The following is a 14558-nucleotide window of genomic DNA, read 5'->3' on the forward strand; positions in this document are numbered from 1 at the left end:
TGAAACCCTAATGAAGATAATTATTGCCTCTGTTATTGGTTAAACACACATCAACAGGCGCTTTTAGAAAGTATTTGATTAGACAAAGACCAGAATAAGAATGAAGACAAACTACCAAAATTTTTAGAAATTAAATTATCACAACAGCAAAAAATTCATTTATTAGTCGACTAGTTTTAAGGAAACCGCATTCTACATGATAAATGTGCCTGAACAGTTTCCTCAGCAACCGAATAGACTCACTCTTCTTAATATAACGAGAAATTACAGAAAAAAATTGTTTTTCTCTCTACTTCCTTAGAGAAAATCTGGCTTTGGTGCTAACTGCCTCAGTTCAAGATTCAGATGACCCGAGAATAGCTCAGTCTGCTTGTAAATCTCAGTCGTCTTCTTATACTAATTTCCAGCCATCAGAGACATTCCTTTTGGCTTCACATGGAGGAAATTGCAATTATATCAATACCTTCAGCTGCTGACGGGCGTTGATATGTATCAACAGGAAGAGGAGAAAATGTGTGCTCCGACCGGGACTCGAACCCGGGATCTCCTGCTTATATGACAGACGCTGTATCCATGTGAGCCACCGAGGGCACAGAGGATAGTGCGACTGTAGGGACTATCTCGGGCACGCCTCTCGCGAGACCCACATTCTCACCTTATATGTCCACACACTGCATTGGTAGTGACCCACCCCAACACACTCATTACTCGTGGAAGACATTCTTACCAAGTCCTGTGAGAGTTCGGGGAATTTGTGTACAACCGCACAGAAGAGGAAGGTCATTGCCGGTATTGCCAGAACTATATATTTAAATGAATATGGTGTCTGTCCGAAAAAACAGACACCACATTCATATAAGTATATAGTCATATGAAGGAGGTCAACTAAACGTACGTGAGATTCCTGTTAAACGACGTAATCTTTCTGAAATCGGTGCAGTAATGAAAGCAAGAAAAAGCGATGGCGGCACCATGTTACAAACGATAAGAGTGTATTTTGTCGTACAATGATCAACAATGGGATGAAAAATTTCTAACCTAACTGCAGAAAATCACAGCAACAAGTTGTAGAGAATTCAGAAGTCTAGAAACAAGTGGGCCCATGTTGGGCACCAAAACATAGTAAATTGAAATAACAATGAACTGTCCTCTCTCTGTGCGTGGAAAATATATTACATGCAGATTAATTAAACAGGGAAAGACATACATTGATTATAACCTGAGTGTTGATAGCTGAGGTGGCCAATAAGACATTTTAAAAGGTAAAACATTAATAAGTTTATTTGTAATATCTACACTTAATAATAGAGATATAGGTCACTTTGTAGTGGAGTAAGATCCTTGTTTGGGTGTGTATGAGAGGTGATTAATAAGTAATGCAACATTTTTTTTTTTTCAGAAATCAAGTTTGTTTTATTGAGGATTCCAATACACCAAATTATCCCCATTCTTTGCACTACAAAGCCTACGTTAAGCACAATTTGCTTTCAGTGCGACATCTTACGCCACCATACTGGGAGGGGCTGTAACCCCAGATGGTACCACACCACTGGTGGACGTCAGAGCCAATGTGTTGCTGCATCAGTAACCTCCCCATCATCCTCGTATTGCTTCCTTCATCCTGCATCCTTCATTGAGCCAAACAGATGGATGTCGGAAGGTGTAAGATCCGAGGTGTAGGTTGGATGAAGAATAAATGCCCAACAAAGTTCTGTGAGTTCCTTTCGGGTGCGCAGACTTGCGTTATCATGGTGAAGGAGAATTTAGTACGCTTTCTTGTGGCGACGAGCACGCTGAAGTCCAATATTCCGGAGTCGCAGCTTTGTACGGCCGGTCGGCACGCGGGAGACCTTGTTGCAATGACGACACGCCCCACCCAGCAACTCACCGTGCTTCTGTTGACTGCCAGGTTTCCGTACATATCCTGCAAGCACCTATAAATATCTGCGATACTCTGGTTTTATGCCTAAATAAACTCAACGACAGCCCTTTGATTGGAACGCACCTCCATTGCAGACATCATTTTAGAGGCTGCGTATAGCGTTGCCACATATCGGAACTTTATGAAACTACATGAAGCAGAAGTAAGCAGGGGCTGAAGCAAGAATAATTCACGATGTCCCACAACAAATTCTGCATTTTTCCAACCGAATCTGCCCTAGATAAAAACGTGTTGTAATACGTTTTGAACGTTCCACGTAGAAAGAAAGTGATGTTCTTGAAAGAAACAAATAACGTTGAATGTTAATAGAATCCGGCAAGTCACCGACTGGTAATAAGCTTAAAAGGGAAACTCCCCATCAGAACCCCTCATATTCAGTGGTAAGATGGCCTCGCGATTAGCCAATCAAAACAGAACACAGCTCAAACATGAAAAATGTACTGAACAATGGAAACAGAAATAAAATGGAAACAGTTAACGGTCCAAGCTCAAGATGTGTAACATCGTCCCGTCTTCGACGTGTCTGTTCATTTAATTGTGACTGTGTCGTGATATAGCGTAAGTTTGCAACAGCGAGGTGTATGGAAGGGACCTCAAACCTTTATACATCCCATTTGTTCTACACAAGTACCACATGTTATGGCTCTTGCGTTTCGTTTTGGAAGTTTTGAATTCCTATGCTGAAACGCAGTTCACTCTCGTATATACACTCCTGGAAATGGAAAAAAGAACACATTGACACCGGTGTGTCAGACCCACCATACTTGCTCCGGACACTGCGAGAGGGCTGTACAAGCAATGATCACACGCACGGCACAGCGGACACACCAGGAACCGCGGTGTTGGCCGTCGAATGGCGCTAGCTGCGCAGCATTTGTGCACCGCCGCCGTCAGTGTCAGCCAGTTTGCCGTGGCATACGGAGCTCCATCGCAGTCTTTAACACTGGTAGCATGCCGCGACAGCGTGGACGTGAACCGTATGTGCAGTTGACGGACTTTGAGCGAGGGCGTATAGTGGGCATGCGGGAGGCCGGGTGGACGTACCGCCGAATTGCTCAACACGTGGGGCGTGAGGTCTCCACAGTACATCGATGTTGTCGCCAGTGGTCGGCGGAAGGTGCACGTGCCCGTCGACCTGGGACCGGACCGCAGCGACGCACGGATGCACGCCAAGACCGTAGGATCCTACGCAGTGCCGTAGGGGACCGCACCGCCACTTCCCAGCAAATTAGGGACACTGTTGCTCCTGGGGTATCGGCGAGGGCCATTCGCAACCGTCCCCATGAAGCTGGGCTACGGTCCCGCACACCGTTAGGCCGTCTTCCGCTCACGCCCCAACATCGTGCAGCCCGCCTCCAGTGGTGTCGCGACAGGCGTGAATGGGGGGACGAATGGAGACGTGTCGTCTTCAGCGATGAGAGTCGCTTCTGCCTTGCTGCCAATGATGGTCGTATGCGTGTTTGGCGCCGTGCAGGTGAGCGCCACAATCAGGACTGCATACGACCGAGGCACACAGGGCCAACACCCGGCATCATGGTGTGGGGAGCGATCTCCTACACTGGCCGTACACCACTGGTGATCGTCGAGGGGACACTGAATAGTGCACGGTACATCCAAACCGTCATCGAACCCATCGTTCTACCATTCCTAGACCGGCAAGGGAACTTGCTGTTCCAACAGGACAATGCACGTCCGCATGTATCCCGTGCCACCCAACGTGATCTAGAAGGTGTAAGTCAACTACCCTGGCCAGCAAGATCTCCGGATCAGTCCCCCAATGAGCATGTTTGGGACTGGATGAAGCGTCGTCTCACGCAGTCTGCACGTCCAGCACGAACGCTGGTCCAACTGAGGCGCCAGGTGGAAATGGCATGGCAAGCCGTTCCACAGGACTACATCCAGCATCTCTACGATCGTCTCCATGGGAGAATAGCAGCCTGCATTGCTGCGAAAGGTGGATACACACTGTACTAGTGCCGACATTGTGCATGCTCTGTTGCCAGTGTCTATGTGCCTGTGGTTCTGTCAGTGTGATCATGTGATGTATCTGACCCCAGGAATGTGTCAATAAAGTTTCCCCTTCCTGGGACAATGAATTCACGATGTTCTTATTTCAATTTCCAGGAGTGTATGTTGATCTCATTTCCATGAGAGGTATATGCGGCATCTCGCCTGCTCTCACTATTCACCACATAAAAATTTTTATGAATGACTTTGAGAACAAAGTTTTTAGCTCTTTTCCAGAAATTAAGGAGAAGTTAATTTATTACAGACGGTATGTTGACGACACTATTTTATTATTCAAAGGGGAAAAAGAAGACGTAGAGGAAATGACTAAAGTTTTAAACGAGCAGCATCCAAAAATTCAATTCACACTAGAAATGGAAAACAACAGGAAGATTAACTATTTAGATTTGACTGTCAGAAAGGAGGAAGGCAGGCACGTTTTCGGCGTCTATAGAAAAGACACGTGCTCCGACAGCATCATAGTAGCGACGTCGCACCACCCGGCACAGCATAAAACAGCGTACTTTCATGCAATGTGCAACAGAGCCCTCAGATTGCCACTACAGGAAGATGAGTTGCAGAAAGAACTGGGTATTATTAAGCAAGTAGCAGCAGCTAACGGATACAGGACACAAGATGTTACACGTATGTTTAACAAAATCAAAAACAAATCCGCGGGCATCAGTAGCGATTCCAGGAAAGTTAAAGTTAAGAAGAAGTTTGTCACCCTGACATACAAAGGGCGTGTGTCGGAAAGAATTGCTAAATGCTTTCCAAAAAACATCGCAGTGGCATTTCAGAACGAAGGGCAAATGGCACATAGATTAAGACATAAACCAGCAACGACGAAACAAATGAAATACAATAATTCCGGAGTATATAAGATTAAATGTGCTGAATGTGACAGTTATTATATAGGACAAACAGGGCGGAACTTTGAAATTCGATACAGGGAACATTGTAGCCATAGCAATCGAACAGCATTTGGAACACATGTAAAAGAGAGTAGACATGAAGTTAGTAATATAAATCAACAAATGGAGGTGCTACATAAAGCTCCAAAAAGTCTCTATCTCAACGTGCTCGAAGAGCTTGAAATATACGCACATCAAAGAAAAACCCCAGGCCTACTAAATGAGCAAAGTGATTTTATGCACAGGAATTATTATGAGATTTTTAAAGACCTGTTTTAGGCTTACTCTTGAACGCAGCAGCACGCCCCAGTAAGAAACAGCTACAGCGGAACGACCCTCAGCGTACTGGCGGCGAGGTGAATTGGGCGCGGCGCAAGACAACTCGGCGTGGCGTTGTATACGCTCAGGCGTAGGGAAATCCACTCAACCACCAATCAAAAACAAAGAAGAGTAAACGCACATTTTCGGAAGGATATCTACATTTTAATTATATTTTATGTTTCTTTATAAAGAAATTTTTAATTAATGTAAAAATTTTTCGTTTCGTGGTCCACTCAAAAAGATTATTCATTTGTTATTACCTTAAAAATTCTTTTATTAAAAAGAATATTCGCCAATAATATATACGGCGAAATAATAACAGATGCACAATTGTTATAGGTAGAGGGCACTTTTTACTGTTACCAATCAGATTACTCTTAAATACTGCGATATAATGTTTTAACAGATTGAAATTTACTTTACTTATGACAGTGAACAGTGTGTTCTGTACGGACAAGTTACTCTGTAACTACAACAAATGGTATGTTGGCATTTTATACGTTCCAAAATTTCATTTTGTAAACTAAGATAGTTTTTCACTAACTGTATCTCTCTTATTAATTACATTTTTAATATTGTCTAACAGATCTGAAGATGGGCAGCTAGCCCGAAACCGGTAATTGAAAATAAAGAATAGCGATCGAAGACTGAAACTCCATATTTTAAACTATTTATTGTCTATGTTTCACTTCCATATATGGCTACACTCCATACAAACACTTTCAGAAACGACTTCCTGACTCTTAAATCTATAACTCTTCTTCAGAAACGCTTTCCTTGCCATTGCCAGTCTACATTTTATATCCTCTCCACTTCGGCCATCATCAATTATTTTGCTCCCCAAATAGCAAAACTCCTTTACTACTTTAAGTGTCTCATTTCCTAATCTAATTCCCTCAGCACCACCCGACTTAATTCGACTACATTCCATTATCCTCGTTTTACTTTTGTTGATGTGCATCTTATATCCTCCTTTCAAGACACTGTCCATTCCGTTCAACTGCTCTTCCAAGCCCTTTGCTGTGTCTGACAGAATTACAATGTTATCGGCGAACTTCAAAGTTTTTATTTCTTCTCCCTGGATTTTAATACCTACTCCAAATTTTTCTTTTGTTTCCTTTACTGATTGCTCAATATGCAGATTGAATGACATCTGGGAGAGGCTACAACCCTGTCTCACTCCCTTCCCAACCACTGCTTCCCTTTCGTGTCCCTCGACACTTATAACTGTACAAATTGTAAATAGCCTTTCGCTCCCTGTATTTTACCCCTGCCACCTTTAGAATTTGAAAGAGAGTATTCCAGTCAACATTGTCAAAAGCTTTCTTTAAGTCTACAAATGCTAGAAACGTAGGTTGCCTTTCCTTAATCTTTCTTCTAAGATAAGTCGCAAGGTCAGAATTGCCTCACGTGTTCCAACATTTCTATGGAATCCAAACTGATCTTCCCAGAGGTCGGCTTCTACCAGTTTTTCCATTCGTCTGTAAAGAATTCGTGTTAGTATTTTGCAGCTGTGGCTTAAACTGATAGTTCGGTAATTTTCATATCTGTCAACACCTGCTTTCTTTGGGATTGGAATTATTATATTCTTCTTGAAGTCTGAGGGTATTTCGCCTTTCTCGTACATCTAGCTCACCAAATGGTAGAGTTTTGTCAGGACTGGCTCTCCCAAGGCCGTCAGTAGTTTAATGGAATGTTGTCTACTCCGGGGGCCTTGTTTCGACTCAGGTCTTTCAGTGCTCTGTCAAACTCTTCACGCAGTATCGTATCTCCCATTTCATCTTCATCCACATCCTCTTCCATTTCCATAATATTGTCCTCAAGTACATCGCCCTTGTATAGACCCTCTATATACACCTCCCACCTTTCTGCTTTCCCCTCTTTGCTTAAAACTGGGTTTCCATCTGAGCTCTTGATATTCATACAAGTGCTTCTCTTTTCTCCAAAGGTCTCTTTAATTTTCCTGTAGGCAGTATCTATTTTACCCCTAGTGAGATAAGCCTCTACATCCTTACATTTGTCCTCTAGCCATACCTGCTTAGCCATTTTGCACATCCTGACGATCTCATTTTTGAGACGTTTGTATTCCTTTTTGCCTGCTTCATTTACTGCATTTTTATATTTTCTCCTTTCATCAATTAAATTCAATATTTCTTCTGTTACCCAAGGATTTCTACTAGCCCTCGTCTTTTTACCTACTTGATCCTCTGCTGCCTTCACTACTTCATCCCTCAGAGCTACCCCTTCGTCTTCTACTGTATTTCTTTCCCCCATTCCTCTTAATTGTTCGCTTATGCTGTCCCTGAAACTCAGTACAACCTCTGGTTTAATCAGTTTATCCAGGTCCCATCTCCTTAAATTCCCACTTTTTTCAATTTCTTCAGTTTTAATCTACAGTTCATAACCAATAGATTGTGGTCAGAGTCCACACCTGCACCTGGAAATATCCTACAATTTAAAACCTGGGTCCTAAATCTCTCTCTTACCATTATATAATCTATCTGATACCTTTTAGTATCTCGAGGATTCTTCCATGTATACAACCTTCTTTTACGATTCTTGAACCAAGTGTTAGCTATGATTAAGTTAAGCTCTGTGCAAAATTCTACCAGACGGCTTCCTCTTTCATTTCTTCGCCCCAATCCATATTCACCTACTATGTTTCCCTCTCTCCCTTTTCCTACTGTCGAATTCCAGTCACCCATGACAGTTAAATTTTCGTCACCCTTCACTACCTGAATAATTTCTTTTATCTCATCATACGTTTGTTCAATGTCTTCGTCATCTGCAGAGCTAATTGGCATATAAACTTGTACTACTGTAGTAGGCATGAGATTCGTGTCTATCTTGGCCACTATAATCCGTTCACTATGCTGTTTGTAGTAGCTTACCCGCACTCCTCTTTTTTTATTCATTATTAAACCTACTCCTGCATTACCCCTATTTGATTTTGTATTTATAACCCTGTATTCACCTGACCAGAAGTCTTGCTCCTCCTAGTACATATTTATATGGAAAAAAGGGACACGATGAAGGTTTGAACAGGGATCTGCAGCTTTGCAGTCCAACAACGTAACAACACAGCCACGTCGCCTTGCACGTTGCAGTGCGCTCGATGGTGCACAACTCGAGCTTGCACCGTTCATTGTTGCTGTTTTCACAATTCAGTACTCCTTCTTCCTGTTTTCGTTCCTGATCAGTTTTTGTCGGGCTGTCCGCTGGAGGGGGGAAGAGGGAGGGGGAGCGGAGGAGCGGACAGGGTTTCAGGGCACTCTCTTGTCCTAGGGGTGGGAAACTGCTCCCATAGGTTAAAGAATCAAGAATGATCAACGGCATGAGGCTGCAGAAGACAATGAAAACCACTGCATTAAAGACACGGTAAATGTGACCTGTCACTGAAAAAATGACATGATGATCTCTCCATTGTGAAAAGATTACGGAATAGTCCTCGATTCGGAACACCTGGAGGTCACTGCCAAAGGTGAGGTGACCGTGAGAAAGAGACTGAATAATCAACGAAAGAATAATGTTCTACGGGTGGGGGCGTCCAATGTGAGAATCTTGAACGTGGCAGGGATACTATCAAATCTGAAAAGGGAACTGCAAAGGGTCATTCCAAATATAGTAGGGCTCAGTGAAGTGAAATAAAAAGAAGACGAGGATTTCTGGTCAGATATGAACAGGGCAATAACAACAGCAGAAGAAAACTGTATAACGGAAGTAGGATTCGTAATGAATAGGAAGGTAGGGCAAGAGTGTGTTACTGTGAACATTTCAGTGGTAGGGTTGGTCTTACCAGAACCGACAGCAAATCAACACCGACAAAGATAGTTCAGGTACACATGCCGACGTCTCAAGCTAAAATGAAGAGATGCAGAATGTGTACGAGGATATTGAAAGGGTAATACAGCACGTAGAGGGAGATAAAATCTAACAAGCGTGGAGAACTGGCATGCAGTTGTGGGGGAAGGAGCAGAAGAAAAGGTTACAGGAGAATGTGGGCTTGGCACAAGGAATGAGAGAGGAGAAAGACTAATTGATTTCTGTAATAAATTACAATTAGTAATAGCTCTGATCAAGAATCACAAGTGGAAGAGGTACACTTGGAAAAGGCCGGGCGATACGGGAAGTTTTCAGACAGAGATTCTGAAATCACATACTGGATTGTAAGGCGCACCCAGGAGCAGATAAAAACACAATATAGCAGTGATGAAGAGTAATGACGAGATACGGTTGAAGATCTTTAATGCTATAGATACAGCATTAAAAATAGCTCAGTAGGCAGTGCGGTTGAACAGCTCTAAAGAGGGCCAGATATTGGAAAGAAAAGCATAGGTACAAAGAAGGTAACTGTGAAGAAAACATGGGCAACACATGAAATACTTCACTTGATCGATGAAAGGAGGAAGTACAAAAGTGTTCCGGAAAACTCAGGAATACAATAATACAAGTCGCTGAGGAATGAAATAAGTAGGAAGTGTTGGGAAGCTAATACGAAATGGCTGCATGAAAAATGTGAAGAAATCGAAAGGACAGAGTCAGCATACAGAAAAGTTAACACAACCTTCGGTGACATTAAAAGCAAGGATGGTAACGTTAAGAGTGCAACGGGAATACCATTGTTAAATGCAGAGAAATGAGTGGATGGAAAGAATTCACTGAAAGCCTCTATGAGGGGAAGATTTGTCTGGTTTGATAGAAGAAGAAACAGAATTCGACTTAGAAGAGATAGGGGATCAAGTATTAAAATAAGAATTTAAAAGAGCATGGAGGTCTTAAGTTCAAATAGGGCAGAAGGGATAGATAACATTCCGGCATGTGTACCGGAAGTATCTTTGTCGGTGTTGTTTAGAATCTATGAGCCTGGCGACATACCATCTGACTTTCGGAAAACTACTATCCAGACATTTCAAAAGACTGCAAGAGCTACGAAGTGTGGTAATTTTCGCACAGTCAGCTTAACAGCTCCTGCATCCAAGTTACTGAGAAGAATAATACACAGAAAGAAAAAGAAATTGAGAATATGCTAGATGACGATCAGTTTGGCTTTAGAAAACGTCAAGGCACGAGAAAGGCAATTTTGACGTTGCGGTTAATAATGTAGCAAGATTAAAGAAAATCAAGACACGTTGATAGGATTTGTCGACCAGGTACGAGAATGTAAAATGGGGAAAGATGTTCGAAATTCTGAGAAAAACAGGGGTAAGCTATAGGGAGAGACGGGTAATATACAATATGTACGAGAGCCAAGAGGGAATAATGAGAGTGGAGGATAAAGACGGAAGTGCTCGTATTAAAAATGGTATATGACAGGGATGTAGTTTTCCACCACTTCTGTTCAATCTGTACATCGAACAAGCAATGATGGTAATAAAAAAAGGTTCAGGAGTGTAAATAAAATTCAAGTTGAAAACATACTACTGATACGATTCGCTGACGACATTGCTATCATGTGTGAAAATGAAGAAGAATTACATGATCTGGTGAATGGAATGAACAATGTAATGAATACATTATATGGACTGAGAGCAAATCGAAGAAAGACGAAGGTAATGAGAAGTAGTAGAAATGAGAACAACGAGAAACTATACACCAGGACTGGCGGTGACGAAGTAGATGAAGCCAAGGAATACTACTACCTAGGCGGTAAAAATAACTTACGACGGACGGAGCAAGGAGGACATAAAAAGCAGACCAACAATGGCAAAAAGAGCATTACTTGCCAAAAGAATTCTATTAGTATTAAACATAGGCCTTAATTTGAGGAAGAAATTTCAGAGAATGTACGTCTGGAGTACATCATTGTGTGAAAGTGAAACATGGACTGTGTGAAAACCGGAACAGAAAGAGTCGAAGCATTTGAGATGTGGTGCTACAGTCGAATGTTGAAAATTTGGTGGGCTGATAACCTAAGGATTGAGGAGGTTCTGCATAGAATCGGAGGGGAAACAAATATGTGGAAAACACTGATAAGGAGAAGGGACAGAATGATAGGACATCTGCTAAGACATGAGGGAATGACTTCCATGGTACTACAGGGAGCTGTAGAGTACAAAAACTGTAGAGAAAGTCAGAGACTGGAATACATCCAGCAAATAATTGAGGACGTAGGTTGCAAGTGCTAGTCTGAGCTGGTTGGCACAGGAGAGTAATTCGTTGCGGACCGCTTCAAACCAGTCAGATGTCGAATGACACCAAATAAAGGGAAAAAATCCACTGGACCACTAAAACTGAGGGGTTGCGGTGGTGACTTTCCCTTCTTAGTAGCGTGGTGTTACGACGTTGTAATATCCTCATTGCAGTCTCACATACTAAGGCCGATAAAACTGGGAATTCACTGAATCTGGGAGACGAAGTCACTTGTACGGATCCTTAAAAAGACGCGCCGACCAATATGAGTAGCAGGCTGTGAGGTCATGCGAAGCGTCTGCAGATGGAGAGACTTAAGTGTGCCTTCTCCTGCATAACTCTGAGAGACGTGTAGGGTGCTAGGTGCAGTCGATGATGATGCCGTAGATACCGCATTATCGTTCAAAAAAAACATAAAGAAACACAGTCAATTTGACTGAGCATTGACATGACTGCAACTGAGCTTGTAGTTGAATCTCAGCACATGACAGATTCATTGACATTTATTGGTATGGGCAGGTGGTGTGACGTCAGTGCGTTGAGTTCATCTCCCGCTGGATCTCTAGTGGCGTCACGTGGCCGTGGTTTGCAGCCATTAGCTTTCATTTTCAATTACAGTGACCCTGTAGCAGACACTCAGAGCATCTTAACTAACTTCTTGTTCTGCTCTCCCTGCCTAATTGCTCTCCAAGTGAATTAACTACTCAGCAGCCAAAGCAGTACAATTTTCCTCGGAGGAATGGCAACTTGCCAACTTTCAATTGCATGTGGTGTCCACTGTCTGCAGTAACTAGACTGAAGAAGCTGTGTCTATTTTACATAAGGAAGATGAGGTTATAGGTAGGGGGTACAGTTTGATGCCTGAGCCGTAGTAAAGTTAGCTACGAAAAGCGCGCCGCAGCACGTAACGCGAAGCAGTCGCCCTCCGTTTTCTGTCTGTGGCGCCGTTGTCGCAATTAAAGGCTTCGGTGTCTCCCTCTAGCGAGAAAGGGGAAAAAGTGGGCTGTTCGCATAAAAAGTGGCTGTATGGGCTCTCGTGGAGAGTTGGCAGTAGCGGCATCAAGAAGCGACTTCTCTGCCGGTGCTAGAGGGACAGCACGCAGACCACGGCATCAGCGTTAAGCGACGCGAGCAGCGGCTCCGTGGTATGGGGCGTTAACTGCTCGTCGCGAAAGGAATCTACCTGAGTGTGGGTCCGCAAGGGGCCTAATCTGCAGTTGGGTCGTATGCTGTCGACCGGCGAGGAGGTTCTGAAAATCGGCGCGCCTTCCTGCGCTGGCAGCGGGCGGCTCGGCAGAGCATTTGGAGGTGCTGCGTTGGTTCAGTCCTGGGAGTCGCAACGCACCAGAAGTTGAGTATTGATTGGTAACAGATTTTATGAAGGCCAGAATGAGATTTTCACTCTGCAGCGGAGTGTGCGCTGATATGAAACTTCCTGGCAGATTAAAACTGTGTGCCCGACCGAGACTCGAACTCGGGACCTTTGCCTTTTGCGGGCAAGTGCTCTACCATCTGAGCTACCAAAGCACGACTCACGCCCGGTCTCACAGCTCACAGTGGACTTTTTTATATTGTTTCTAGTCAGCAAAAACTGCTGTGTGTGTGGTTTTTTTTTAATTAAATAGGTTTTAAGGCATTTACTTAACGTGCTTATGTGTTTTATACATGTAGTTGGTTATTAGTATATTTTCTTGCCATGCCATAGTTTGCCATTTCATTAGCGGTAGAAATTGTTGCCTTGAAAGGAGAATGTTGCAAAAGTTCGCAAGTCCTACCTAGCGAGCGTGTGTGTTTGCCGTAAGTTAACTAGCAGAAATTTGTAAAATTTGTTTTTTTTATATTTTGGAAATGTTAATGTTATTAACTGTGGGTGCCCCCCGTGTGCATGACTCATGCGTTTTGGTTTTTTTTATTTTGAGAACTTTCGTAACCAGGATTGTCTTTGTATGTTGCAGGAAAGCTGGATTCTGCCCCATTTAATGAATGGAGTGAAATTTCACCTGTAATTTAACTAAGATTGAAATAGTATGCAGCGTCGCGTTCTATATGGTAAATTGCTTGCCTGTACTTGCCTTTTACTGGCGTGAAACTTTTTATAATAATCTAATGATTTAAAAGTCCTTTCCTATCGTAAATTCTGACTTATTTGTTAAATGATTGGTGTTTTTTTTAAAAAAAATATCGTAAAGTCTTGCACCAAATTTGAATAAAGAGTGTTACTGAAAATCGTGTGTAATTTCACCAGTTATTCCTTGGCACGTACTTCACTTTACATTTTGTGTGTTGATAGAGAGTAATAACCTTTGGTGAACCGGTAGTTATTTTACGGTTCAATGCCTAAACATTCAGGCAACAGACTACAAGAAAGACCATTAATCATGGAGTGAAAATGAGGATGTCACAAGGTAGCAACAGAAATTGGAATGAATGCAGCGGTCAGGCTTATTTTTAAAACTGAGTACAAAATAGGAGGAAGGAAGAATGCTTTGTGTGAAGCAACAAGTGAATCACTTAGCATGATACACGACAGTATCCTGAAAGGATCTTTAGTGTGCCACTCCGGTCACCTCAGCACGAAGTGCAGGCTGCCATTATAGCAAGCGCTGTTATTATCCCACTAATTTCCAGTAGTATCTTTTTGGTGTAACACTGTACATTTGTCAGTAACATCTGTAGACATATAAGATATCTTTTATACCAGTATTAAATGATGTGACAGTGGATATTAATGATATGCACAGTATCCTTTAACAACGTTCTTTGGACGATAGTCCCACAGATGGACTGCGAATGATCTCCGAAAACCTTCTAAAAAGAATTACTTCGAATGCCATCTCACAACGTTGTGCAACGCACCAAACTCACAGGTTGTTGGTCTTGCTTTGCAGGTCTGTTTATTTTCCCCCCAGTGTGTCGTTCAAGGGCTCTAAGAAACATAGTGGGGACAATTAACTCAGGCTACTGAATTCCCATCCTGTCTTGCTACTGGTGGGCTCAGTTTGCAATCTCCCCTAATGAATAGTCGCCGCTGGGTAAACACCTAAGTCATTCCTTTCTGGTCTTCGTTAGAAAATTCCTTTGATGGCAACTAGCGTGGAACACGACAACTCCGGCCGCATTCTCGTGATTTTTGCCTTTGCGGCAGCCGCCGTTGTTCCTCAGTATTACTGAGCCACCGAGAAGGCTACAGTTTAACAATAGTTTGTTCACAACGTGAAGGGCTTTAAGCATCTTGTTCAAGTATC

Source organism: Schistocerca cancellata, chromosome 3 (genome assembly GCF_023864275.1).
Source record: "Schistocerca cancellata isolate TAMUIC-IGC-003103 chromosome 3, iqSchCanc2.1, whole genome shotgun sequence".
Lineage (NCBI taxonomy): Eukaryota > Metazoa > Arthropoda > Insecta > Orthoptera > Acrididae > Schistocerca > Schistocerca cancellata.